At 38.9% G+C, this 26,028-nt stretch overlaps 1 protein-coding gene and 1 pseudogene across 3 annotated transcripts in view; one reads left to right on the plus strand and one right to left on the minus strand.

The window, feature by feature from the left end:
- Positions 1 to 26,028, minus strand: part of FBXL20 (F-box and leucine rich repeat protein 20) — a 97,589-nt gene that overhangs the window by 57,770 nt on the left and 13,791 nt on the right. The window contains exon 2 of one of the 3 annotated variants that reach the window (XM_045984942.1): positions 2,478 to 2,601. The exons of the other annotated variants lie outside the window; for them this stretch is intronic. The gene's annotated coding sequence lies outside the window, so the exon portion shown is untranslated. The remainder of the gene's footprint in view (positions 1 to 2,477; positions 2,602 to 26,028) is intronic. 3 annotated transcript variants of the gene reach the window in all.
- LOC123929370 lies at positions 7,007 to 8,000 on the plus strand (annotated as a pseudogene).

Consider the following 26,028-nt stretch of genomic DNA (forward strand, 5'->3'; position numbering starts at 1 on the left):
ACTAACTTCCTAAGAAAGTCATTCACGGAAAGTAATAGCAAGTTAATAGTTAAAGGAAATCTATTTGACTTCTTAGGCCATGATATGAGTCAGACAGTGGTGCTATTATGAACAAGACAACTAAACAAAGGATGCATGATATAGCTAAATATTTGCCTGGTATTAATTAACTGATAAGTATCTGGAAAGAGGTCTCTACAATATAGTATATAATTTCACTGACTTTTTATATAAAAAAAAAATCAACCAACACAAAGGATTGGAAAAACAGCAGAGTCCTCCTTACCACTACATCCTATAGACTCTTCTAGGAGGTTCTGGTTGCCTTTCTTTTTCTAAATAGGCTTGACTTGTCAAATTTAGATTTATCTATTGACATCCTGCCATGGAATATAAGTATTTAGTTTCAACTTCTGCCTCCATTCTCCACATCCCATGTAATTTTATGGGTCTTCATTTAAATCAAGAGTCAGAGTAAAAGGATTGGAGAGATACCAGTCAGTACTCAGTCAAGTAGAGCAGTAAGACCAGGTACTTCTCTCTGCAAATTAATGACTACCTCATTTTTTTGTTGTTGTTTTCTATGTATTTTTAGCTTTTCCTCAAAAGCTCCAACATCTGTCACATGTCTATCAATATTTTCCATATGCTCAAATACATCAGATACGGTCTTTTTCCTGCAGCTGTACATTCCCAATACCCTTTGTTCTTTCTTCTGCTTCACTCTGCTCGGGGATGCTCTGGACTGGCTACACAGCTGTCATCTTGGGCTCTCCCTTAGCTCTTCTGTTTGAATTCTGCTTCTTGAACATGATTTCTTCTTTCTTGCTATTTAGGGACAACTTATGAACAAAAAAAAACCACTCATGAGAACTAGAATTTTGGAGTCACTTGCGTGTCTAAAAATATCTTTATTTCAGACTCACATTTGATTGATAATCTGGCTGGGAATAAAATTACAGGTAGGAAATCTTTCCCACTGAAGATAATATGAAGACACAGCTTGATGCATTTTTTCCTCCTTCTGTTACTACTGTGATATGTAATGCCATTCTGATGGGTCCTTTGAATGTAACCTCTAGTTACCCTTTCTGGAAGGTTTTAGTAAAGTTTCTGTATCTCCAGTTTACCAAATTTGATAATCACACCTCTTGGGTCTTTGCCTTTTTTACTGTTATTTCAGCATTTTCAATTTATAATCTATGACTTGGACAATGTTTTGGAGATTTTTTTTTTAAAGATTTTATTCATTTATTTGACAGACAGAGATCACAAGTAGGCAGAGAGGTAGGCAGAGAGAGAGAGGAGGAAGCAGGCTCCCTGCTGAGCAGAGAGCCCGATGCGGGACTCGATCCCAGGACTCTGGGATCATGACCTGAGCCAAAGGCAGAGGCTTTAACCCACTGAGCCACCCAGGTGCCCCTGTTTTGTAGATTTTTTAGGCATCATTTCTATTTTATCTGTCCTCTCATATTTGAATTTCTATTAGACCACGTGGTCCGATAATAGACTAACTTGAATTTTAAAAATTATTTTTCTCTTGGGGCACCTGGGTGGCTCAGTGGGTTAAGCCTTGGCCTTCAGCTCAGGTCACTGTCTCAGGGTCCTGGGATAAAGCCCCACATTGGGCTCTCTGCTCAGTGGGGAGTCTGCTTCTCCCTCTCTCTCTGCCTGTCTCTCTGCTTACTTGTGATCTCTCTCTCTGTCAAATAAATAAATAAAATCTTAAAAAAAAATCATTTTTTTCTGGGGGGTACCTGGGTAGCTCAGTTGGTTAAGCATATGCCTTTGGCTCAGGTCATTATCAACAGGGAGCCTGCTTCTTCCTCTGCCCCTCCCTGCTCATGTTCCCTCTGCTTCAAATAAATTAAATCTTTAAAAAAAATTATCTTCTACTTCCCTCCTTTAATCTTTTTGTTCTAATTCCTAGGAAACTGTTTCAAATTTATCCACAATCCTCCCATTATTTGGAAGGGGTGTAATTATAATATTTTCTATTTGCAAATGTTATTTCTTAGCTGTTTCAAGATTTTCAAAATAACATCCTGTTCTTTTGAAGATGCAACATTTCATTTCTTAGAGATTAAAACCCTCTCCCCCACCAACCTCAGTTTTCTCCTTCCTTTGCTCTTTGCCCTCTCTCTTACTTGTTTGGCCTCCCATTTTATTTTTAAATATTTATCTATTTTGAAAGACAGAGAGCGAGGATGCATGCAGGGGGTGGGGCAGAGGGAGAGAGTCTTAAGCAGACTCTGTGCTGATCTTTCGACTCTGAGATCACGACCTGAGTAAAAAAAAAAAAAAAAACAAACAAAAAAAACCACAAGAGTCAGCCACTCAACTGACTGTGCCACCCAGGTACTCCTGGCCTCTTATTTTAGAGGCTTCCTCAACTATCTGGTTATTCCTTGACTGTCAATTCCTATTCATGGCATTAAGAAGCTAAACGGAAGCTCATTTTTACTTCGAAGACCCACCAGTCTGTATGCAGATTTTCATTTAATTCCTTGGCTCCAAACCCCTATGCTCTTCATGCATCTGATGTTCCTGGATCCAGAACCCTCAGCTTCCATTTTCTTGGAGAAAAAAATCCCCAGTTTCCTAGAGGAGGAAGAAGTAGTTTGCATGATTCAACCACTTCATATAAGACTTTCAAATATTACCTTTTTTGTTTTGTTTTGTTTTGTTTTAACATTACCTACTTTTAATCTCAAGCCTCATCCTTGTCTTTTCAGAGACATGTTGCCACCAAGTGTTGAGTCTCTGGTGAGGCTGTGTTGGGTAAACTCATTTCCTTGTCTCTGCAGACAACCCAGGGTGTACCTTCCTCCATTTGGCTAAATCACTTAACACTCTTCTATCCATTTCTTATCTTCTAAAAAATAGTTGAAATTTTTCATCTATGGTTTCTTCTTCTTCCACTCATTTTTGTCCCTGGATCTTATGCCTCTTTTTATTCCTTTATTGTAATTTTGTACTATTTGAAGAGGAAAGGAAATACATGTCCTCTCAGTCAAACACCATGTTTGATCAAAACACTATTTAGATGTTTTTGATAAAATCATTAAGCATATTTACTAAACTTATGGAGACTACAAAACCTATTAGGATAAATAATATCTTTGTTAAAAGAATTAGGATTCAATATGATTTCTAAAGGACAGTATGGTTTAAGCCGCTGCTTTCGGCTCGGGTCATGATCTCAGGGTCCTGGGATCGAGTCCCACATCGGGCTCTCTGCTCGGCAGGGAGCCTGCTTCCCTCTCTCTCTCTCTGACTGCCTCTCTGCCTACTTGTGATCTCTGTCAAAATAAAAAAAAAAAAAAAAAAAAAAAAAAAAGAGGAAACTAAATAGGGATGTTAAACGTTCATTTAGATTAAGCAATTAGCAGTTACATAAATACAAAGCAGGAAATGTGGTTTCACAAAAAAAATTTAGTTTTAGTTTATTATGAGTCACTTATGTTACTTGCTGGAACAAATTTTATAGAAAAACTATAATCACAGGATACATTAAAGATCCTAAGATCAAGCAAGAAAACTATGCTACTGTATATGGTTGTCTCAGGTCATGCTCCAGGACCCTTAGTTCAAAATCCCACACTGGGCTCTTTGCTCAGTGGGGAGCCTGCTTCTCCCTCTGTCTGCTGTTGCCCCTGCTTGTGTGGGCGCGCTCTCTCTCTTTCTCTCTCTCTGACAAATAAATAAAATCTTAAAATAATAATAACAAAATAAAATTTTAAAAAATAAAGTAACCAAGAGATAAAGGTATTATACATCATTATACAATGATAAAGGGGTCAGTTCATCAAGAGGATATAATAATTGTAAATATTTATGCACCTAAATATATAAAACAAATAGCAACAGAACTAAAGGGAGAGATAAACAGCAATTTTATTTCTACTCTCCACAACAGAACTGCCAGACAGGGAATCAATAAGGAAACGGAGTATTTGAACAACACTGTAGATCTAATGGGCCTAACAGACATATACAGAACATTCCATCCAAGGGCTGCTGAATATACATTCTTCTCAAGTACATACAAAATCATTCCCCAGGACAGGGGCACTTGGCTCAGTCAGTTAAGCATCACACTCGTTGATTTCAGCTCAGATCATGATCTCAGGGTCTTGAGATTCAGCATCTCCCCTTTTGGGCTCTGTGCTCAGGACCAGAGTCTGCTTAAGATTCTCTCCCTCTCCCCACACATGCTGCATGCTCATGCACATACTCTCAAAATAAATAAATAAATAAATAAATAAATAAATAAATAGGAAAAAAATTCTCCAGGACAGAACATGTTAGAGCACAAAAAAATCTCAACAAATTCAATAATACAGATATTATATCAAGTATTTTTCTTGACCACAATGGTATTCTAATGTGTGTTTTCCAACACCATCAAGTAATTCTCCAATCCGTAGCAGATACTACCTGGGTATCCTACAAATTTAACTCAGTTCTGACACTATTTACAGGAGACAGTATCATATCCCACACGCTGAGGGCTTAGTCCCACAAGACTGTCCCACTTGAGATGCCAACTGCAAACCTAGGTTATTACATGTGCTTCTAACTAACTAGCTATAAATTGATGGTTCCCATGATCCCCTCCTCAGGTTCAATTTATTTGCCTGAGAGGTTCACAGAACTCATAGAAACATTAACTTGCATCTGCCAGTTTATTATATAGATATATGTGAAGAGCCAGATGAAGAGATACACAGGAGGAGGTCCAAAACTGTTCTGAGCACAGGAGCTATTGTCTCCATAAGAACTAGGATGTGCCACCCTCCTGGTATGTGATGCCACCAACATGGAAGATCTCTGAACCTCACCACTTTGAGTTTTTATGGAGGCTTCATTATACAGACATGATTGTTTAAATCACTGCCCATGTGCAAGTGATTCAACTCCCAGCCCCTTTATCTTCTTGGGGTTAAGGGAGGAGAGAGATGGGACTGAAAGTTCCAATTCTCTAGTCAAGATTGGTTTCCTTACCAGCCTCTATCTTAGAGGCTTACTAGAGGCTTTCCAAAAACCACTTTATTAACATAAATGCAGTGCGATTGAAAGTGGCTTGTTACAAGTAACAGGATGCCATTTCACCTCTATGGCTCTAAACTGAGGATGGAAGATCGAATATTTTAACAAAAGGAGTTTCCATTGCTCTTATCATTTAGGAAATTCCAAAGGTTTTGGGAGTTGTGAGCCAAGAATTGTGGACAAAGACCAATATATTTATTTATTATAAATCATAATATAACAAGTATGAAACTAAAAATCTGTCACAGGAGGAAAAATGGAAATTTCACAAAATGCATGCAAATTAAACAACACACTACTGAACCACCACTGAATCAAAGAAGAGATCAAAAAGGAAATCGAAAACTATTTTGAGACAAACAGAATGGAAGCACAACATACCAAAACATATGGAATGCAACAAAAGAGGTTCTAAGAGGAAAGCTTATAGCCATAAATACCTATCTTAAGAATAAAGATCTCAAACAACTAAACATTACACCTGAAGAAACTAGAAAAAGAAAAAAACTAAGCCCAAAGTTAGAAGGAAATAATAAAGATTAGAGCAGAAACGAAGGAAACCAATGGAAAAGATAAATGAAACTAAGAGCTGGTTCTTTCAAAGTATAAACAAAACTGAGAAACCTATAACCAGACTAACTAAGGGAAAAAAGAGGACTCGAACAAACTAAATTATAAATGAAAGAGAAAACATTACAAATGATAGCAATAAAAATGTAAAGGATTGTGAGACTACTATGAACAATTATACCCTAACAACTTGGACTACCTAAAAGAAATGGATGAATTCCTAAAAACAGGATAACCTAATGTTAAAGTAATTAAACAGGAAGGCCATTAGCCTGAGGTGGCTCTAACGCCTTGGTATGGAAACCAAAACTTCGGGAGCCTCTGAATGCAAACCAAGACCTAAGCCAGAGTCAATGCACTAGAATCTGGAAAAAAACAAAAACAAAAACAAAAAACAAAAATCTCAAACAAGGCACCCATATAAAAGATAGCCAATTAAATAATTTCTTTATTTTTCTTCTGCATCTTATCTATAAAAACCTTGCCTCTAGTCCTGTGGGTGGAGCACTTCTAAAACATCGTCTGGACTGGCACTCTGTGATTTCAATCAGTGTTTGCTCAAATAAACTACACAAAATTTTACTATGCATCAGTTTATTTAACACTTCCATGACTGAATCATGAAAAAGTAGAAAATCTGAACATACCAATAACTAGCATGGAGACTGGATCAGTAAGTAAAAACCTCTTCCAATAAAAGTCCTTCAAGACCAGATGGTTTCTGGGGGAGATGAACCATGAGAGACTATGGACTCTGAGAAACAATCTGAGGGTTTTGAAGAGTGGGGGTGGGAGGTTGGGGGAGCCTGGTGGTGGGTATTATGTAGGGCATGTATTGCATGGAGCACTGGGTGTGGTGCATAAACAATGAATTCTGTTACACTGAAAAGAAATTAAATTAAATAAATTAAAAAAAAAAAAAGACCAGATAGTTTCACTGGTAAATTCCAGGAAGCACTTAAAGAATTAATGTCAATCCTACTCAAACTCTTCCCAACAAAACTGAAGAGCAGAAAATACTCCCAAACCATTTCATGAAGCCAGTATTATCCAGTTAGCAAAGCCAGATAAGGAAACTCTAAAAAAACTATAGGACAGGAAAGCCTGGGTGGTTCAGTCCATGAAGCCACTGCTTTGGGCTCAGGTTATGAACTCAGAGTCCTGGGACTGAGTCCCACATCCGGCTCCTTGCTCAGCGGGGAGGCTGCTTCTCCCTCTGCCTGCCTTTCTCCCTGCTTGTGCTCTATCTCTGACAAGCAAATAAAATAAAAAGTAAAAAAAAAAAAAAAAAAACCTTTAAAAAAGAAAGAAAACTACAGGCCAATATCCCTGATGAACGCAGATATAAAAATTCTCAACAAGCTTTCTGCCTGTGGACGCCGCCGAGTAAGCATCGTTAAAGTCTCCCCTCCCACTGCCGTCATGTCTAAGTCAGAGTCTCCCAAAGAACCTGAACAGCTACAGAAGCTCTTCATCCCAGGTCTGAGCTTTGAAACAACCGATGAGAGTCTGAGGAGCCATTTTGAGCAATGGGGAACTTACGGACTGTGTGGTAATGAGAGATTCAAACATCAAGCGCTCCAGAGGCTTTGGGTTTGTCACATATGCCACTGTGGAGGAGGTGGGTGCAGCCATGAATGCAAGGCCACACAAGGTGGATGGAAGCGTTGTGGAACCAAAGAGGGCTGTCTCAAAAGAAGATTCTCAAAGACCTGGTGCCCACTTAACTGTGAAAAAGATCTTTTGTTGGTGGCATTAAAGAAGACACTGAAGAACATCATCTAAGAGATTATTTCGAACAGTATGGGAAAATCGAAGTGACTGAGATCATGACTGACCGAGGCAGTGGCAAAAAGACGGGTTTTGCTTTTGTACCATTTGAGGACCATGATTCTGTAGACAAGATTGTCATTCAAAAATACCACACTGTGAATGGCCACAACTGTGAAGTAAGGAAAGCGCTCTCTAAGCAAGAGATGGCTAGTGCTTCATCCAGCCAAAGAGGTCGAAGTGGTTCTGGAAATTTTGGTGGTGGTCGTGGAGGTGGTTTTGGTGGGAATGACAACTTTGGTCGTGGAGGAAACTTCAGTGGTCGAGGTGGCTTTGGTGGCAGTCGAGGTGGTGGTGGATACGGTAGCAGTGGGGATGGCTATAACGGATTTGGTAATGATAGAAGCAACTTTGGAGGTGGCGGAAGCTATAATGATTTTGGCAGTTAAAACAATCAATCCTCAAATTTTGGACCCATGAAAGGAGGCAATTTTGGAGGCAGAAGCTCTTATGGTGGTGGGGGCCAATACTTCGCCAAACCATGAAACCAAGGTGGCTATGGTGGTTCCAGCAGCAGCAGTAGCTACCGCAGTGGCAGAAGGTTTTAATTACTGCCAGGAAACAAAGCTTAGCAGGAGAGGAGAGCCAGAGAAGGGACAGGGAAGCTACAGGTTACAACAGATTTGTGAACTCAGCCAAGCACAGTGGTGGCAGGGCCTAGCTGCTACAAAGAAGACATGTTTTAGACAATACTCCTGTGTATGGGCAAAAAAACCCGAGGACTGTATTTGTGACTAATTGTATAACAGGTTATTTTAGTTTCTGTTCTGTGGAAAGTGTAAAGCATTCCAACAAAGGGTTTTAATGTAGATTTTTTTTTTTTCACCCATGCTGTTGATTGCTAAATGTAATAGTCTGATCATGACGCTGAATAAATGTCTTTTTAAAAAAAAATTCTCAACAAAATAGTAAACCAAATTCAACAGCACATTAAAAGAATCATACACCATGATCAAGTAAGATTTATCCCCGGGATGCAATGATAGTTCAATATACCATCAGTCAATGTGATATGCCACATTAATATGCCACATTAATAGAATGAAAGATAAAAATATGATCAAACTTAGCAAGTACAGAAACAACACTGAACAAAATTCAACAACTTTCATGATAAAAACTGTCAACAAATCAGAAACAGACAGAATATACTTCAACATTAATAAAGACCATATATGACAAATCCACAACTAATATCACACTCAACAGTGAACAGTTGAAAGCTTTTCCTCTAAAAGAAAACACAAGACAAGGGCACCCCCACTCTCACTACTCCAACTCAGCATAGTACTAGAAGTCCTAATCAGAGTAATTAAGCAAGAAAAAGAAATAAAAGACATACAAATCAGAAGGAAGAAGTAAAATTATCTGTTTGCAGATGACATGATCTTATATATAGAAAATCTTAATAAAGAAAACAATCCCATTTACAACACCAAAAATAATACTTAATAAATGTTACCAAGGAGGTGAAAGATCTCCACACTAAAAACTGTAAGACATTGATGAAAAAAACTGAATACACAAATAGAAAGAAAGTCCATGTTCATGGATTGTAAGAATAGTGTTAAAAATGTCCATACTACCCAAAGTGATCTACAGATTCAACACAATCGCTATCAAAATTCCAATGGCACTCTTTCACAAAAATAGAAAAAATAATCCTAAAATTCCTAAGGAACTACAAAGACCCCAAATAGCCAAAGCAATCTGGAGAAAAACAAAGCTGGAGTCATCACTCTTCTTACTCTGAAATCATATTACAAAGTTATAGTAATCAAAATAGTATGGCACCTGCATAAAAACAGACACATACACTAACAGAACAGAATCAAGAGCCCAGAAATAAACCCACACATATTTGGTCTATTTGAAAAGGGACCCAAGAATACTCAATGAGGAAAAGACAGTCTGTTTAATAAATGGTACTGGAAAAACCGGATATTCACATGCAAAAGAATGCAGCTGGACCTCTACCTTATACACTGAGAAAAATTAACTCAAAATGGATTAAAGACTGAAATAAATGTGAAAACTGTGAAACTCTTACAAGAAAACACAGTGAAAATGCTCAACACTGGTCTTGGCAATGATTTTTTGGATAGAACACCAAAAATTCAAGCAAGAAAAATAATAATTAACAAGTGGGACTACATCAGAGCGCCCGCGTGGCTTATTTGGTTAAATCCAACTCTTGACTTCCCCTCAAGTCATGATCTCAGGGTAGTAAGATCCAGCCTTATGGAGCCTGCTTAAGATTCCCTCTCTCCCTCTCCCCTGCCCATTCAAGTGCACTAGCTCTCTCGCTCTCAAAAACAAAACAAAACAAACAAACAAAAAAAACCAAAACAAAAAACAGGTGGGACTATAAACTACAAAGATTCTGCAGGGTTGGGGGAAGACCTGGGTGGCTCAGTTGGTGGTCTCAAGGTCCTGGGATCAGGCCCATCTGGGGCTCCCTGCTCAGCCCCTCCGTCATGCTTGTGTTGTCTCTGTCCAAATAAAAAAAAAAAATCTTAAAAAAAAAAAAAAAAAGCTTCTACAGGTACCTAGCTGGCTCAGTCAGTAGAACATACAACTTTATTTATTTATTTATTTATTAAGATTTTATTTACTTATTTGTCAGAGAGAGAAGCAGGCTCCCCACTGAGCAAGGAGTCCAATGTCAGACTCAATCCCAGGACCCTGGGGATCAGGACCTGAGAAGGCAGATGCTCAACCAACTGAGCCACCCAGGTGCCCCTGCATTCTCTTGGTGGGAATGTAAACTGGTACAGCCACTAACAGTATGAAAAAACAGTATGGGGATTCCTCAGAAATTTAAAAATAGAACCACCATATGATCTAGCAATCCTACTTCTGGGTACTCATGCACGAGTATTATTCAATTATAAAAAGAAAGAAATCCTCCCTTTTGTAACAAAATGGATGAGGGCATTATGCTAATAAGTAAAGTGAGTCAGAGAAAGATAAATACTGTATAATCTCACTTAAATGTGGTGATTGCTAGGGTCTTGAGGGGTGGGGGAAATTGATGGAAGGTGATCAAAGGGCCTAAACTTCCAACTACGAGATGAGTAAGTTCTGCAAATGTAATGTAGAGCTTGGTGACTATGTTAACATTACTGTATTGCATACTTTGTATTGCAAAGTTGTTGAGAGAGTAGATCTTCAATGTCTTCACCACACACAAAAGTTAACTGTAAGGTGACAGATGTGTTAACTAACCATACTGTGGTAATCATTATGCAAAATATACACATACCAAATCATCACACTGTATACCTGAAACTTACATGTTTATATGTCAAATTACATCTCAATAAAACTGGAAATTTTAAAAAAAGTTGGGGGGGGATGCTTGGGTGGCTCAGTTGTGAAGCCGCTGACTTCAGATCAGGTCATGATCCCAGGGTCCTGGGATCGAGTTCCACATCGGGTTCCTTGCTCAGCAGACAGCCTGCTTCTCCCTCTCCCTCTGCCTGCCTCTCTGCCTATTCATGCTCTTTCTCTCTATAGCTCTCAGTCAAATAAATAAATAAATAAATAAATATCTTTTTTAAATTGGGGGGGAAATAAGGAAACCAAAAAGAGAACAGAAATTTAAAAATGTACTTTACCTAAGGATTACAGAAGGCTTATGTTTATGGTTATTTTTCTTAAGAAAATTCCTTTTTCTTAAAAAAAGATCAAAATTAAAATCAATACAGACTGAGGGGAAAAACAGGCCAGTGTCATTACTGTAGGTATAATCAAAGCAGGATTTAACCTAGATCATAAGCTTGACAACTCTGTTCTTCGTCAGTATGCTTGATCCTATCTCCCCAAACCAGTGGTGACTCCAATGCAAAATGAAAAAAGTTAAGACAATGAGATTTTTCACAAATCTACATGCACTGTTAAATACTGGGATTATATCCTTAATATTTGGTGTAAATTAATCTGTACTTCATTTTAAAATATCAACAGCATATGTTATGTTTTCTAAAATAATACTTGCAACCTTTTATTAGACCCCTTCCTCTTTAAAAAAATCTCCCCCCCCCCCCCCCCATTTTAGGAGCGCCTGGCTAGCTTAGTCAGTGGAATATGTGACTCTTGATCTCAGGGTTGTGAGTTCAAGCCCCACACTGGGCATGGAGCCTACTTAAAAAAATTTTTTTTTCCATTTTACTAATCCAAGGCTTTTGTAGATTCCCTAGAACTTTTGTTCTATGGGGCAGTTCTATAAATAGTTTGGTCATGAATGACTTCATGCAGTTGTCTGCCATCAACTGTAAAGAATGAAGAAAAATATGCTTACAGATTTTTTTTTTTAAAGCAACACTGATAGGCATGAACCTGTTGATATATAAGCATAATCATTAAATTCAGCTATCTTTTCCTTGGGGCCATTCTTTTAATAGGAGGAAGATTCTTTAATCTTGGGGCGCCTGGGTGGCTCAGTGGGTTAGGCTGCTGCCTTTGGCTAAGGTCATGATCTCGGGGTCCTGGGATCAAGTCCCGCATCAGGCTCTCTGCTCAGCAGGGAGCCTGCTTCCCTCTCTCTCTCTCTGCCTGTCTCTCTATCTACTTGTGATCTCTGTCAAATAAATAAATAAAATCTTTAAAAAAAAAAAGATTCTTTAATCTTTTACCTAGTTGACAGAATTCTGGAACTAGGGGAGGGAAAGAGACTGGGAACTTCCAATATCCAGTGTAGCAGATCAGCCCCATCCTCCTCTGGGCTTGGGGTCCTAGGTCCTGAAATTTTCAAATTCAATTCCTCCAAAGAATAATCTCCTGACTTCTCTAAGGCTGATAACAGCTGCCCAACTACTCAGGGTGAAGGGGATAAATACTGAGAGGAGGGAGGGGGGGCAGAGAGGGATCCATCTCCCAGTACAGACTTTCAATCCCCCTGTTCTCAACCTCAATCTATGGTATACAATACTTCCATGCTCTGAATTTCTCAGACAGGTGTCCCGCAGACAAAGCATAATCTGTCTCTTGCCAGTATTCTCCTCTATAGGCACTTGGGTTTGACCTTCCTCTCCTCTGCTAAATCACTATTTCCTTCTGCTTTTCCTCTTCCCATACAAGCAGGATTACAGACACCTCATAGTTTCAGAGAAGGGAGTTTATATTCCTGTTTTTATGTGATCTTCAAATGAGCCAGGAAATAATTTTACTTCACCATCTTAAGACCAGAAAGAGGTGATGTCTGTAATCTTTCAAGTCAAATAACCTTGGGAAAGTGAGCCAACTACTTACTCTTCAAGGGCTAAATGTTTACGTTTGATAATTAATTCCCAAAGGATACCACAATTGAAATCAAGAACTCAAATACTCTGTTAAATTAGACTACTTCTTATTTTCAAAGAGAGCCTATATTTTCTCATCTCTATGGCTTTTTAATCTTCTACCTAGAAATCTATCTATTTTTAATGCTCTGCTCCATGGGCACCTGGGTGGTGCAGTTGATTAACCATCTGACTCTTAGTTTCTTTTATAAAGATTTTATTTATTTATTTGACAGAGAGACACAGCAAGAGAGGAAACACAAGCAAGGGGAGTGGGAGAGGAAGAAGCAGGCTTCCGCCCAAGCAGGGAGCCTGATACAGAGCTCGATCCCTGGGATTGTGACACCAGCCAAAGGCAGACACTTAACAACTGAGCCACCCATGAGCATGATGGGCTCGGGCTCTATGCTCAGTGTGGAGTCTGCTTAAGATTGTCTCTCTCTGGGGCACCTGGGTGGCTCAGTGGGTTAAGCCTCTGCCTTCACCTCAGGTCATGATCTCAGGGTCCTGGGATCAAGTCCCACGTTGGGCTCTCTGCTCCGCAGGGAGCCTGCTTCCTCCTCTCTATCTCTCTCTCTGCTTGCCTCTCTGCCTACTTGTGATCTCTATCAAATAAATAAAATCTTTAAAAAAAGAAAAAAAAAAGATTGTCTCTCTCCCTCTCCCTCTGCTCCTCCCCTGCTTGTGTTCTCACTCTCTCTCTCTAATATAAACAAATCTTAAAAAAAAAAATGCTCTGCTCCAATTTCATATCCTTCATAAAAGCTTCTTTGATCCTCTCTGTTACAGAGGAATATCTCCCACTGCAGGTTTCCATGAGGAAGAACTTTTTTCTAAGCCCACCCCTGACTTCTCTGTATTTCTTTACTCATAGAGATGGAATAACTTATCTGAACCTGCCTGACTGGTTAATCTTAGAAGCATGAAGAGCAAACTTGGTTCATCTGTGTTTCCACCTTTTCAAGGTTTGGAGCAAATGTTCTCAACTTCTTTAGGGAATAGACTCTCCCTTGCGTCAGAAGGCTTAATCCAGCACAGCACTGCTTAGAACCAGGAGGGCCTACCTAAAGAATTTAGGTTAAAAGGCAAAATCTGGGGTGCCTGCGTGGCTCAGTGGGTTAAAGTCTCTGCCTTCGGCTCAGGTCATGATCCCGGGGTCCTGAGATGAGTCCCACATCAGGCTCTCTGCTCAGCAGGGAGCCTGCTTCCTCTTCTCTCTCTCTGCCTGCCTCTCTTCCTACTTGTGATCTCTATCAAATAAATAAATCTTTTTTTTTTTAAAGGCAAAATTTGATTCATACACTGAAAGCTGTATCCTCCAATCTGGTCTCTCTCAGTAATATAAGTGATATTTTGGCCCCTATCAGCCATTCCTATTTTCTGCATTAGTCTAGAAGTTTGGCAAGGATAAGGGGGATGTTTTATTTGAGACTACTTCAGAAGTCCCAAAATTCTCTAAGTAGAGAAGTTCTCTTGCTTCCCTATAATCCATGGCACATTGTTTACAGTTCTATTACAGAGCTTACATTTTATTTACTGTGTTGACTATCTTCTAACTCACTAAGCTAGTGCTGCAATTATTTGTCTTGACCTTTCTGGTCGCTCCCTGGAAGACTGGCTCAAAAGGTTTCTCTTTATTTTGCTGCACTCAAAAGGAACCTAGTACTAAAGAAACTACTCTACTTTGCCCAAAACATTTATAGGCAAATGTATTAGTCACCGCTGTCTGAGGGACAGATAGCAGAGCAAACAGCAGACTAATCAAAGAGGGCTAGGGAGGAAAGGACCAGAGGAAGAGATGTCCATAAGGGTGCTGAAAAGCCCCACCATATTCCTGGGAATCTAAAGGTCCCATACATGCCCCGGGTTGTATATATGCTCAAGAAAGACCTGAGTAGTCCCGAAGCTGTCACTGCTGGCTGATCTTAAGGGTGTGCAAAAGCAGGAGGTGATGGCTAAAGTGCCTGCCTGAGTGTTGCAGGCATGTCCCAACATGCACAAAGAACCGCTCAGCAAAGACTGAAAATTTTTGGTTGCAGGTGTTTAAGGAAATCTCTGTAAAATTGTAAGCTGACTACCACACTAATGGAACAGACATATCAGTGGCTACACACGACAAAGAATGCACACTTGACAGAATTAATTCAGAAAAGACACTCAACGAACAATACTACCATAAGCAGGATCAACAAACCCTGGAGGGAAGAGAATGTGATTTCTAGAGTTGCCACATTTTAATATTCAAGATGTTCTGTTTTCAATCAAAAACTACAAACCATGCAGAAAAAGTATTTGCAAATCATATAGATGATAAAGGTTTAGTATCTAAAATAAAGAACTCTCGGGGTGCTTGGGTGGCTCAGTCAGTTAAGCATTAAGGTCGTTGAGTTCAAGCCCAGCACTGGGCTCCACACTGGGCACGAAGCCTACAAGAAAGGAGAGAAGAGAGAGAAGAGAAGAGGAGAGGAGATGAAAGGAGAGGAGAATGGAAGGAAGGAAGGAAAAGAAAGAAAAGAGAAAAGGAAAGAAAGGAAAGGAAAGGAAGAATTCCTTCAACTCAACAATAAAAACATAAATAACCCCATTAAAAAAGTGTGCAAATAATTTGAATAGATACACACATGGTCAAAAGCATATGAAAAGATGCTCAACATCATTAGTCATAAGGGAAATACAAAACAAAACCACAATGAGATACTACTTCACATTCATTAGGATGTTATAAGCAAAAAAGGGGGAGGAAGAAGAAAAGAACAACTGCTACTAAAGATATGGAGAAGTTTGAACCATTGTACATGGCTGGTGGGAACGCAAAATGGTGCAGCTGCTGTGGAAAAGTTTGGCAGTTCCTCAACATGTTACTTAAAACTGCCACACGATCTAGCAATTTCACTCCTAAGTACATACACATAAGAACTGAAAACAGATTTCAAACACATACTTATTCATAAGAATATTCATAGCAGCTGGGGTGCCTGGGTGGCTCAGTCGGTTAAATGATCAACTCCAGATTTTGGCTCAGGTCATGATCTCAGGGTCCTGGGATCAAGCCCCGTGTGGGACCTGCTCAGCGAGGAGTCTGTTTCTCCCTCTCCCTCTGCCCCTCTGTCCTGTTAATGCTTTCTCTCTTAAATAAATAAAATCTAAAGGAAAAAAAAAAAAGATAACAGAGGAGTATCTTTAGGGTATCAAGGGAAAATAAATGCAACTGAGAGTTCTGTACCCAGCTAACCTAAGAGGACCCCACCAATTAGGAGAAAAGAAAGATGTCCCCACATATATAATAACTGAGTTCGCCACCCATACATCTACAGTAAAATAACTTAGAAAGGATCTACCTTCAAAGAAGAAAAGTGTACCAGGTACTTCTGCCTCTGCTTACAGTAGTGATGGACTAGATTATTTTCATGAATTCTCCTAACAAGAACCACTAAAAAGTTGGGTGAAGTAATGGGTGCCCGGGTGGCTCAGTTGGTTAAGCCAGCTCAGGTCATGATCCCAGAGTCCTAGGATGGAGTCCCGCATCGGGCTCCCAGCTCCACAGGGAGTCTGCTTCTCCTTCTGATTTTCTCCCTTCTCATGTTCTCTCTCACTCTCTCTCTCAAATAAATAAATAAAATCTTTAAAAAAAAATTTGGGTGAAGTATTAAAAATGACAATAATAGTAGACTTTTTAAAAGCAGGGATTAGGAAAAAATAGTATAAAGAACTATCAATCCAAAATCTAGAACGTGAAAGCCCATACTCAAGAATAAAACTTTATGTCAATATTATTAGATAAAATTTAATTCAAGGACAGAATCATTAAGAGTAAAAAGAAGGTTTTCCTCATAAAAGCAATTCACAAAGAAAATTTAACATTTGTTGAAGTTTAGGTATCTGACAACAGAGCTTCAAACTATATGTAGAACTGCACTACAAGAAAAAATAAACAGGGGTGTCTGGGTAGTGCAGTTGGTTAAGTGGCCAAGGCTTGGTTTCAGCTCAGGTCATGATCTCAGGGTCCTGGGATCAAGCCCCGAGTTGGGTTCAGGGCTCTGCACTCATCACAGAGTCAGCTTATCGCTCCTTCTCCCTCTGCCCCTCCCTCCACTTGCTTGCACCCACTCGCTCAAATAAACACATCTTTAAAAAAAAAAAAGGGGAATAAACAAATTTCAACATGGCTGGAGAATTTTTTAATATTCTTACAGAAACCAACAGACAAATAGACAAAATGTTAACAGAGACCTCTAGGATCTGAGTAACACATATATAACAAGGTTGATCGAAGAGCTGTTTAATGAACTCAAACAACTTACACTCACTGATGGACATTATGCGCCCCGCACCCTTGTAAGCCCTTTTTATGTATGACATCATTTAACTCTTAAAACAACTCTGGAAAGGATTCTATGACTAGTTCCATTTCGTAAGTAAGAAAACTGAGGTGCAGAGATTAGATGTGTTCCAAGGTCACACAATTTTAAATAGTGATCTTAGCCAAAGTACGAAGGGATGGAAAAATCAGCTTTGCCACAGTAAGACAGTGTGCGGCATGTTAGCAATTAGAAAAGATCTTGAGAAAATAATAGATAATAAAATAAAATGTTTTATTGGACAAACACTATGATCCCTTTCAAAACTATCATCAGCCCTCTCGAAGTTTAAATAGACTTTTAAAATTTTTCTAAGTTAGAAATACAAGGTCCACTTTCCCCTCCCCTAGGAGGGGACAATCAGTACGAATCTCCTTCTCCACCTAGAAGTATTTTGTTTCCTCTACTTAAGGGAGTATCTATATCTATATCTATATAAATAGATACAATTTTGAGAAATGTTAAGAAGATGGGGTATTCTGGTCTCCAGCCTCTGGCTGATAAGCACTTCTTCCTTTCTGCAATTCAGTTCTTTAAAAAGACAGTCTCATTTTAAAATCTTTTGTCTGTGATCTTTTTTCCACATAAAACCCAAGCATTCAATAAACAGAAAATTCTACTGTCTTCCAACACAGAATATTTACAAAATTTGATGATGCTCTTGACCACAAAGAAATGTCAAACACCTATTATCATAAGTAACTAATATACATATATTATACACACTAAATCAAAATTAGAAATGACCAAGAAAACAGAGCCTTAAGATCAATATACCTGAAGTTTTAACATACAGATATGAAATAGTGGAGCTGAGATATGAACCCAGGTAGTCTGGTTCCACAGTTCTGCTCACTGAACACTAAATTATAGTTCTAATTATTGTGTTCCAAGTCAATATTATCCAAAGTGTGATACACTTAGGGATCACCTTTATATTTCCTAGAAATGTAATTTTATGGGCCAGGTGACTTGCCAGTTTTCCAGGTGATTGTTAAGGAAACTGAACTTAGAAAACCCCTTCTCTAAACCATGATTTTTTTCTTAAGATTTTATTTATTTATTTCACAGACAGAGATCACAAGTAGGCAGAGAGAGAGGAAGAAGCAGGCTCCCGACTGAGCAGAGAGCCCGATGTGGGGCTCGATCCCAGGACCCTGAGATCATGACCTGAGCCGAAGGCAGAGGCTTTAACCCACTGAGCCACCCAGGCGCCCCTAAACCATGATTCTTAATCCTAGAAAAAGCTCTGCTTTGGATTCCTTATAATGTGAGATAACAATCACCTTATTATTTAAGCTACTAAACAAGTTTCCTGTTACTTGTAGCTGAGAGCATCCTAACTGGATACAAAAATGAGCACACAAAAAAATCAACAAACTTCACAGCTTTCTAATGACAGTAAATCCTATCAGCTCTGCTTTCAGGATATATCCAGAACCCAATTACTTCTTAAACCTCCACCACAATCAACTTCACACAAGATACAACTATTACTTTTCTGAATTACTGCAAGAACCTTAAACACCAGTTATACACTACTTCTCCAAAAAGCAAGAATGATCCTTTCAAAACTTGAAATATAGCATGTTCCTCTTCTGCCCCCAAATCCCAATGGCTTCCCTCGTCAGAATCAAATTAAGGGCCAATGAGCCCATTCATGGTCTGCCCTGCTCTCCATCAACCCCTCTCCATTCTCACTCCTAACTCTGACCTCACTCCCTCCCATAGCAACCCAACTTCACCATCATCTGGCCACAGGGACCTACCTGGTGGCCATTCCACGAACACATCAAGCACACTCCCACCTTCATTTTTGCATTCCTTCCCCTATAATGGTCTTTCCTTTTTTTTAATTTTAATTTTTTAAAAATTTTATTTATTTGACAGAGAGAGACATAGCAAAAGGAGGAACACAAGCAGGGGGAGAAGGAGAGGGAGAAGTAGGCTTCCCACCAGGCAGGGAGCCCCATGTGGGGCTCAATCCCAGTAACCTGGGATCATGACCTGAGCTGAAGGCAGACGCTTAAAGACTGAGCCACCCAGGCGCCCCTGTCATTTTTTTTTTAAGTAATCTGTTCACCCAGCATGGGGCTCGAATTCAGAAACCCAAGATCAGGAATCGCATGCTCCACCAACGCAACATCAGGTGCTCTGTCCATGATGTCTCTAACTCTGCTCCAATGGTTACTTCAGCCATCAGGTCTTCCTTAACCATTTTATGTAATTACAAACCATGCCCAATTCTCTTCCTCTTTTTCTTGTACTTCATTTTTGTCCACAGTACTATCAGCAACCAACTTATTATATAATTACTTTTTAAAAGATTTTATATATTTATTTGACAGACAGAAATCACAAGTAGGCAAACAGGCAGGCAGAGGCAGGCGGGGAGCAGGCTACCTGCAGAGCAGAGAGCCCAAGACCCTGGGATCATGACCTGAGCCAAAGGCAGATGCTTTACCCTGCTGAGCCACCCAGGCACCCCTATAATTACTTTTAAAACTAGCTTTATGTAGAATTTCCCTCACTAGATTTTAAACTCCCAAAGGGCATTTCTTGCATTTTGTCCACTTTTATATCCTCAGCATCAATAGCAATCTCATGCATGTATAAATTACTCAACAAACATTTGCTGACTGAATTAGTGATTAGAAAATATAACAGAAAAAAAGTCCACTTATAATAATATTAAAAATGATAAAGCATGCAAAAACAAAAACTGGGTAAAATCGAAAAGGAAGAATATACAATGTGCTGGAAAAAGCTAAATATGTATAATGTTCATGAATAGGGAAGAAAATATTGTGAAGTTATGAATTTCCCCAAATTAATGTATAAGGCCAATTAATCAGAACTGTGGTACTGGCAATAAAAAATAGATGTATGAAACAGAACACAGTTCAAAAACAGACCTCTGAATTAGTTTTATATTAAAAATGGCATTTCGGGGGGCGCCTGGGTGGCTCAGTGGATTAAGCCGCTGCCTTCGGCTCAGGTCATGATCTCAGGGTCCTGGGATCGAGCCCCGCATCGGGCTCTCTGCTCTGCAGGGAGCCTGCTTCCTCCTCTCTCTCTGCCTGCCTCTCTGCCTACTTGTGATCTCTCTCTCTCTGTGTCAAATAAATAAATAAAATCTTTAAAAAAAAAAAATGGCATTTCAAGGGGCACCTGGATGGCTCAGTGAGTTAGGCGTCTACCTTTTGCTCAGGTAATGATCCCGGGATCCTGGGATCGAGTCCCGCAGGGAGCCTGCTTCTCCCTCACCCACTCCGCTGCTTGTGTTCCCTCTCTCGCTGTGTCTATTAAATAAAAAATAAAATCTTTTAAAAAAAGGCATTTCAAAACCAGTGGGGAGAAGATGGACTAAACCATGGTAGAATAACTGGGTAGCCATACAGGGGGAAAGCACATTTAGAACCCTATCTTACAAAATAAATTTCAGGAAGATTAAAAACACATGAAAAAAATTTTTGATGTGACAAAATAAGGAAGAATATTTATAATCTTGGAATAAGGGATGTGTTTTTTATAAAAACACGGAAAGAAAATATAAGCAAAGAGACAAGCCCACTCAATGAAGTTTTTGCAAATACATAAGTAGACAAAGGGCTAGTATTCAATATCAGGAATGCCTAAGAAGGACACAACCCAATTTTTAACACTTGACAAAGGATAAAATAAGTAATCTATGGAAGAAATAAAAGTGATCAATATAAAACATCAAAGACTATAACAAAAAACAGGAGACACTCAACTTCAGTAGTAGTGAGAATACAAAATAAAGCAATAAAATACAACTTTTCACCAGTCAACAAAAAATCTTGAAGTTGGGAAACATCATATTTTGAATGAAGGTATAAAGAAACAAGTTCACTCATATACTATGGGCCAAAACATAAATTCAGAAGTCAATTTGACAATATCTAATAAATCTAAAAAACATATTCCCTATGACCCCAAAATCCCTCTCCCTGGTATTTGCCATAAAGGAACACTTGCACATATACACCAGAAGGCATATGTATGGGTATCAGAATATTTGTTGCATTTTTGTTTAATCTGCGAAGAAGAAAACCTAAAGGTCCATTAATAGCTAGCTTTATAAACTAGAATATTTATATAATACTATGTAGCTGTTAAAAGAAATACATCTACAGATCTCTTAAGACATACTGTAGTGAGGCGCCTGGGTGGCCAGTTGGTTAAGTGACTGCCTTCAGCTCAGGTCATGATCCCGGGGTCCTGGGATCAAGCCCCGTATCAGGCTCCCCGCTCAGCAGAAAGCCTGCTTCGGGGCGCCTGGGTGGCTCAGTGGATTAAGCCGCTGCCTTGGGCTCGGGTCATGATCTCAGGGTCCTGGGATCGAGCCTCGCATCGGGCTCTCTGCTCTGCAGGGAGCCTCCTTCCTCCTCTCTCTCTGCCTGCCCCTCTGCCTACTTGTGATCTCTCTCTCTCTGTCAAATAAATAAATAAAATCTTTAAAAAAAAAAAAAAAAAAAGAAAGCCTGCTTCTCCCTCTCCCACTCCTCCTGTTTGTGTTCCCTCTCTCACTGTCTCTGTCAGATAAATAAATAAAATCTTAAAAAAAAAAAAGACTTAAAATTACAGAATGACAGACACATATGAGACTAATTATGTAAACACACACACAGAAAACTAACGCTATATAAAATCATAATAAAAGGTTTGCCTAGTGAGCGAAATAAGTCAAGCAGAGAGAGTCAAGTATCATATGGTCTCACTTATTTGTGGAGCATAACAAATAACATGGAGGACATGGGGAGATGGAGAGGAGAGGGAGTTGAGGGAAACTGGAAGGGGAGATGAACCATGAGATACTATGGACTCTGAAAAACAACCAGAGGGTTATGAAGGGGCGGTGGGGGGGGGGGAGGGGTGGGAGGCTGAGGAACCAGGTGGTGGGTAATGGGGAGGGCACGTACTGCATGGAGCACTGGGTGTGATGCCAAAACAATGAACACTGTTATGCTGTAAATAAACAAATAAAAATAAATTAAAAAAAAAAAAAAAAAAAGGTTTGCCTAGGTGGCTCAGTCTGTTAAGCGTCTGCCTTCATGGGATGTCCCAGGATTGAGCCCCATGGGCTCCATGTTCAGTGGAGAGTCTGCTTCTCCCTCTCACGCTGCCACTCTACCTGCTTGTGCTGTCTGTGTCTCTCAAATAAACAAAATCTTAAAAAAAAAAAAAGCACATACACAAAAAAAAGCACAATAAAAGACTTACAAGGATATTCACAAAGTTTAAAACTGGTTCTTATTCTTTAGGTAGACAGGACCGGGATGATGGGCAGTGTAAGGGGAAATTTTTATCATACTTAAAATGTTATATTTTAAGTAAGAATTTCTTAATGTATTGCTTATATAAACTACATAAAACTTTTTAACTTAAAGAGGGAAAAATGCAAAAAAAAAAAAAGGCAAAAAAAAAGAGGGAAAAATGCTAAAAAAGTTACGTCTAGTATAATCTTGTTTATTCATAAAATATGAACATAACTATATATAATAGATGCATAATTTATAAATGCATATATAATAAACAGTTAACAATGATTACCTCTGGAGATGGGGGGCAGAGGAATTACTTTTCACTTGAAATTCACTTTAAGTTAAATAGAAAATTATAGTTTTATTTCTCTTCCAGGAATAAGTAATTTAATTTAGCCTCTATTTTCAGTCCCAAATTAGACCAGAGTCCTATAAGACAGAAGTAGGCAGAAACATGTCCCTGAAATACATTGAACTTAGGGACCTGAAGCTAATTTAGGACAGCCAAAGAGGCTGATGCTAGTTTCCCTTGGCTAAAATAATGGTAACATTTCACAGAGCACACCACTTAAACAGTCATAGCCCAACTCAGCCGCTATAAATAAAAACTACATACAGGAAAGTTTACTGAGCTAGTTTTGGTTAAGTGTTACTTAGATTTCCATCTGATCCTTTCCTTTTCTAAGGGTACTACTGGTGGGGCACCTGGGTGACTCAGTCGGTTAAGCAAATGCCTTCAGCTTAGGTCATGATCCCAGGGTCCTGGAATGGAGTCCACTGTTGGGCTCCCTGCTTAATGAGCAGCCTGCTTCTCTCTCTACATCACTTGTGCTCTCTAATAAATACTAAAAAAAATTTTTAAAAAGAGTACTACCGGCACTAAGCATAACAACCACCTACAAATACTATTTCACAAGCTAATGTTCATCCTGAATGTGTATCCAGGCTTAATTGCAGAGAAGAAAAACACTGAGTGCAATTACGATAATGTGGAGCCTATATATTCTTCCCAGACTAATGCTGCCTTGAATCCTGTGGTTTATCATTCTCATGTTAATTCAATACCAATATTGTCACCAATACTGTTACCAACAATACCTACAAAACCCCAGTCACCTGACTATAACCAGAGCATGTGAAACACAGAACAAAACTGGATCCTACGTAGGTATGTAGTATTGTCAAGACTAAAAAGGTATAGGGTGGCTGGCTGGCTCAGTTAGTAGATATTGCAACTCAGGGTCATCAGTTCAAGCCCCACACTGGGCCTTGAATTTACTTATTTAAAAAAAAAAAAAGACTAAAAGGAGTTAATTACACATTTCATTTTAACATGTATTTGATAGTCGTTAGAAGGGTCAGATAGATCCTGGCCATAACTCTAGAACACCTTGTATTTTTATGGGTGAGATACTTTTTTTTTTAAGATTTTATTTATTTGTCAGGGAATGAGCAAGCCCAAGCAGGGGGAGCAGCAGGCAGAAGGAGAAGCAGGCTCCCCACTGGGCAGGGAGGCAGAGGATGTGGGCCTCAATTCCAGGCCTCTGGGATCACGACCTGAGCCAAAGGCAGACACTTAACTGACTGAGCCACCGAGGTGTCCCTGGATGGGATCATTTTTAATGCAAATTTTACATTACTGAATTAAATAGAGATGCCTGAGTGGCTCAATTCAAAACTGAGGAAAATGCTGCCCAGACTTTGTAAGTCAAACCAAAGAACAATACTTGCAAAAAGGCTTAATATGAAGCTTCACAAACTTATATTCAAGGTTCTACAAATACTTACTGAACTGTTTTAATATCTCACTCCTAGTCTTCACGAAGAATTATAGTAAAGAAGGTAATCAACTCAGTTTTATTAGACCATATGGATTATATACTAAGAGCTTTTGGTCCAACCGTAATTTACACAGGTACCTTGATATTCTTTACACAGAGTATTTGTTCTTGGCTATTTAAGGGAGTTATTTAAGTTGGCTACTAAGTATGGCTAATAAGCCGAAGTACAGGTTCTAGTCCCATACTTTGTAATCCCTCCACACAATTAGCTTTGCTCAATTTCATGGCCACAAACTCAAGAGTTAAATCAGTTCTAACCAACATCTTATTAACGCCTGTTATGGATCAAAAGAGGAATAATGAATAAATTGTTCAAAACAACTGATTCTTAGTCAGCATACACTAGAGACAAGTATAACAGACTTCAAGTCAACTGGATTAAAGTTCTGGCTTTCATACTTAGCTATTTAATGTTGGGAAAATAACAGCCTTTCAGAGCATCTGCTTTCTTATCTATAAAACAGCAGAGAAACACCCTCCATCTAACACACAAGATTTTTTTTTAAGTTCAAATGAAATCATAAACGGGAACATGTTCTTTAATATGTAAAGCACTGTATTAATTTGTTACTTGAGACGTTCAGATCTCTCTCCTACTGAAGGAGGGGGTGAGTAGGATGCCATATATATATATGCTGAAAAATATATATATATTTTTTTTCTTCAGCATTATGCAAAGTCATTCATAAATTTCTTAAGGAGATTTATTTATTCCCTGGAAAACAAATGGAGCAGCAGTGTTTACTTACAAACTATACAATGAACTACTGGTCAAAGTGTTACTTTCCTGTTGTTACTCTTTTTCTAACCTTGTTTAATTTCTGTTTGAATCTCAGAGGAATGTCCAGCTTTAGTGAGGAGCAGTGACTCTGATTAGCTCTATTATTAGTGGTGCTACTGTTTTGTTTGCCTAAAGATGGGTCAGCAAACTCAAAAAAATTACTAATAAAAACCTGCCTATCTTTTCCCTTGGTCCTTTCTTGTAAATACGCAGAGAATGTCAGAAAGAAGGGTAAGTAATTCATACCTGCAGTCTTAAGAGTTTACGCCTGACAGTAAAGTGCTAGTATTTTTAAAAATCAGGGTCAATGAGTTTTGTTTTCTTTTAAATGCACTATGGATGCTTTTCATGAAATTGGTTCTAGTCACTCTTTGATACCTCTAACCTTGCATTTACCAGAACCTACTAATTATCTTTGTTCCTAACTAGACTATAAACTCCCTGAGGCAGAGACAATGTTTTAGAGCAGCTTTGTACCTTTAACACCTATCAATATCTGACACACAGTTAGTAGCTAAGTAAATTTTGTATAGTACTGAACTCCTACCAGCAGTACACCTTGGTTTTCTCTACTGAGATTTTCTGAGCCCTAGACAAGGTCAGATAAGCTTGCCTGAGCTCCCAGATGTTTCTCATAGCTTAAGAGGCTGTATAGTGTGTTCTGGTGGTTTCGCAGGTGGAACTGAACGTATCTGCTCATGTAAAACACCAAAGTAACAAATTAACTGTCTTTTAGGTGCTATATATTAGATACTGCATCTTGTTTCCAGGACTAAAACATCTAGGACAGGGCAGAAACCTGACAGGTGTACTGATTTTAAGATGACAAATTCGTGGTATGTTAAATCTATTTCTCCATGGAGTTCAGGTTGCAAATACAAGTTACATTTGTATTCCTTATCACAGTATTTCTTTAACATAAACTTACATTATGTCTAAGGGAACTTCTGAAACGTGCAGGCCAGACCAAAGGTTTTAAGGGATAAGTATTGGGCAAAAACTTCACTGGTGTTCAGGTTCTTCCTT

Source organism: Meles meles, chromosome 18 (assembly GCF_922984935.1).
Source record: "Meles meles chromosome 18, mMelMel3.1 paternal haplotype, whole genome shotgun sequence".
Taxonomy (NCBI): domain Eukaryota; kingdom Metazoa; phylum Chordata; class Mammalia; order Carnivora; family Mustelidae; genus Meles; species Meles meles.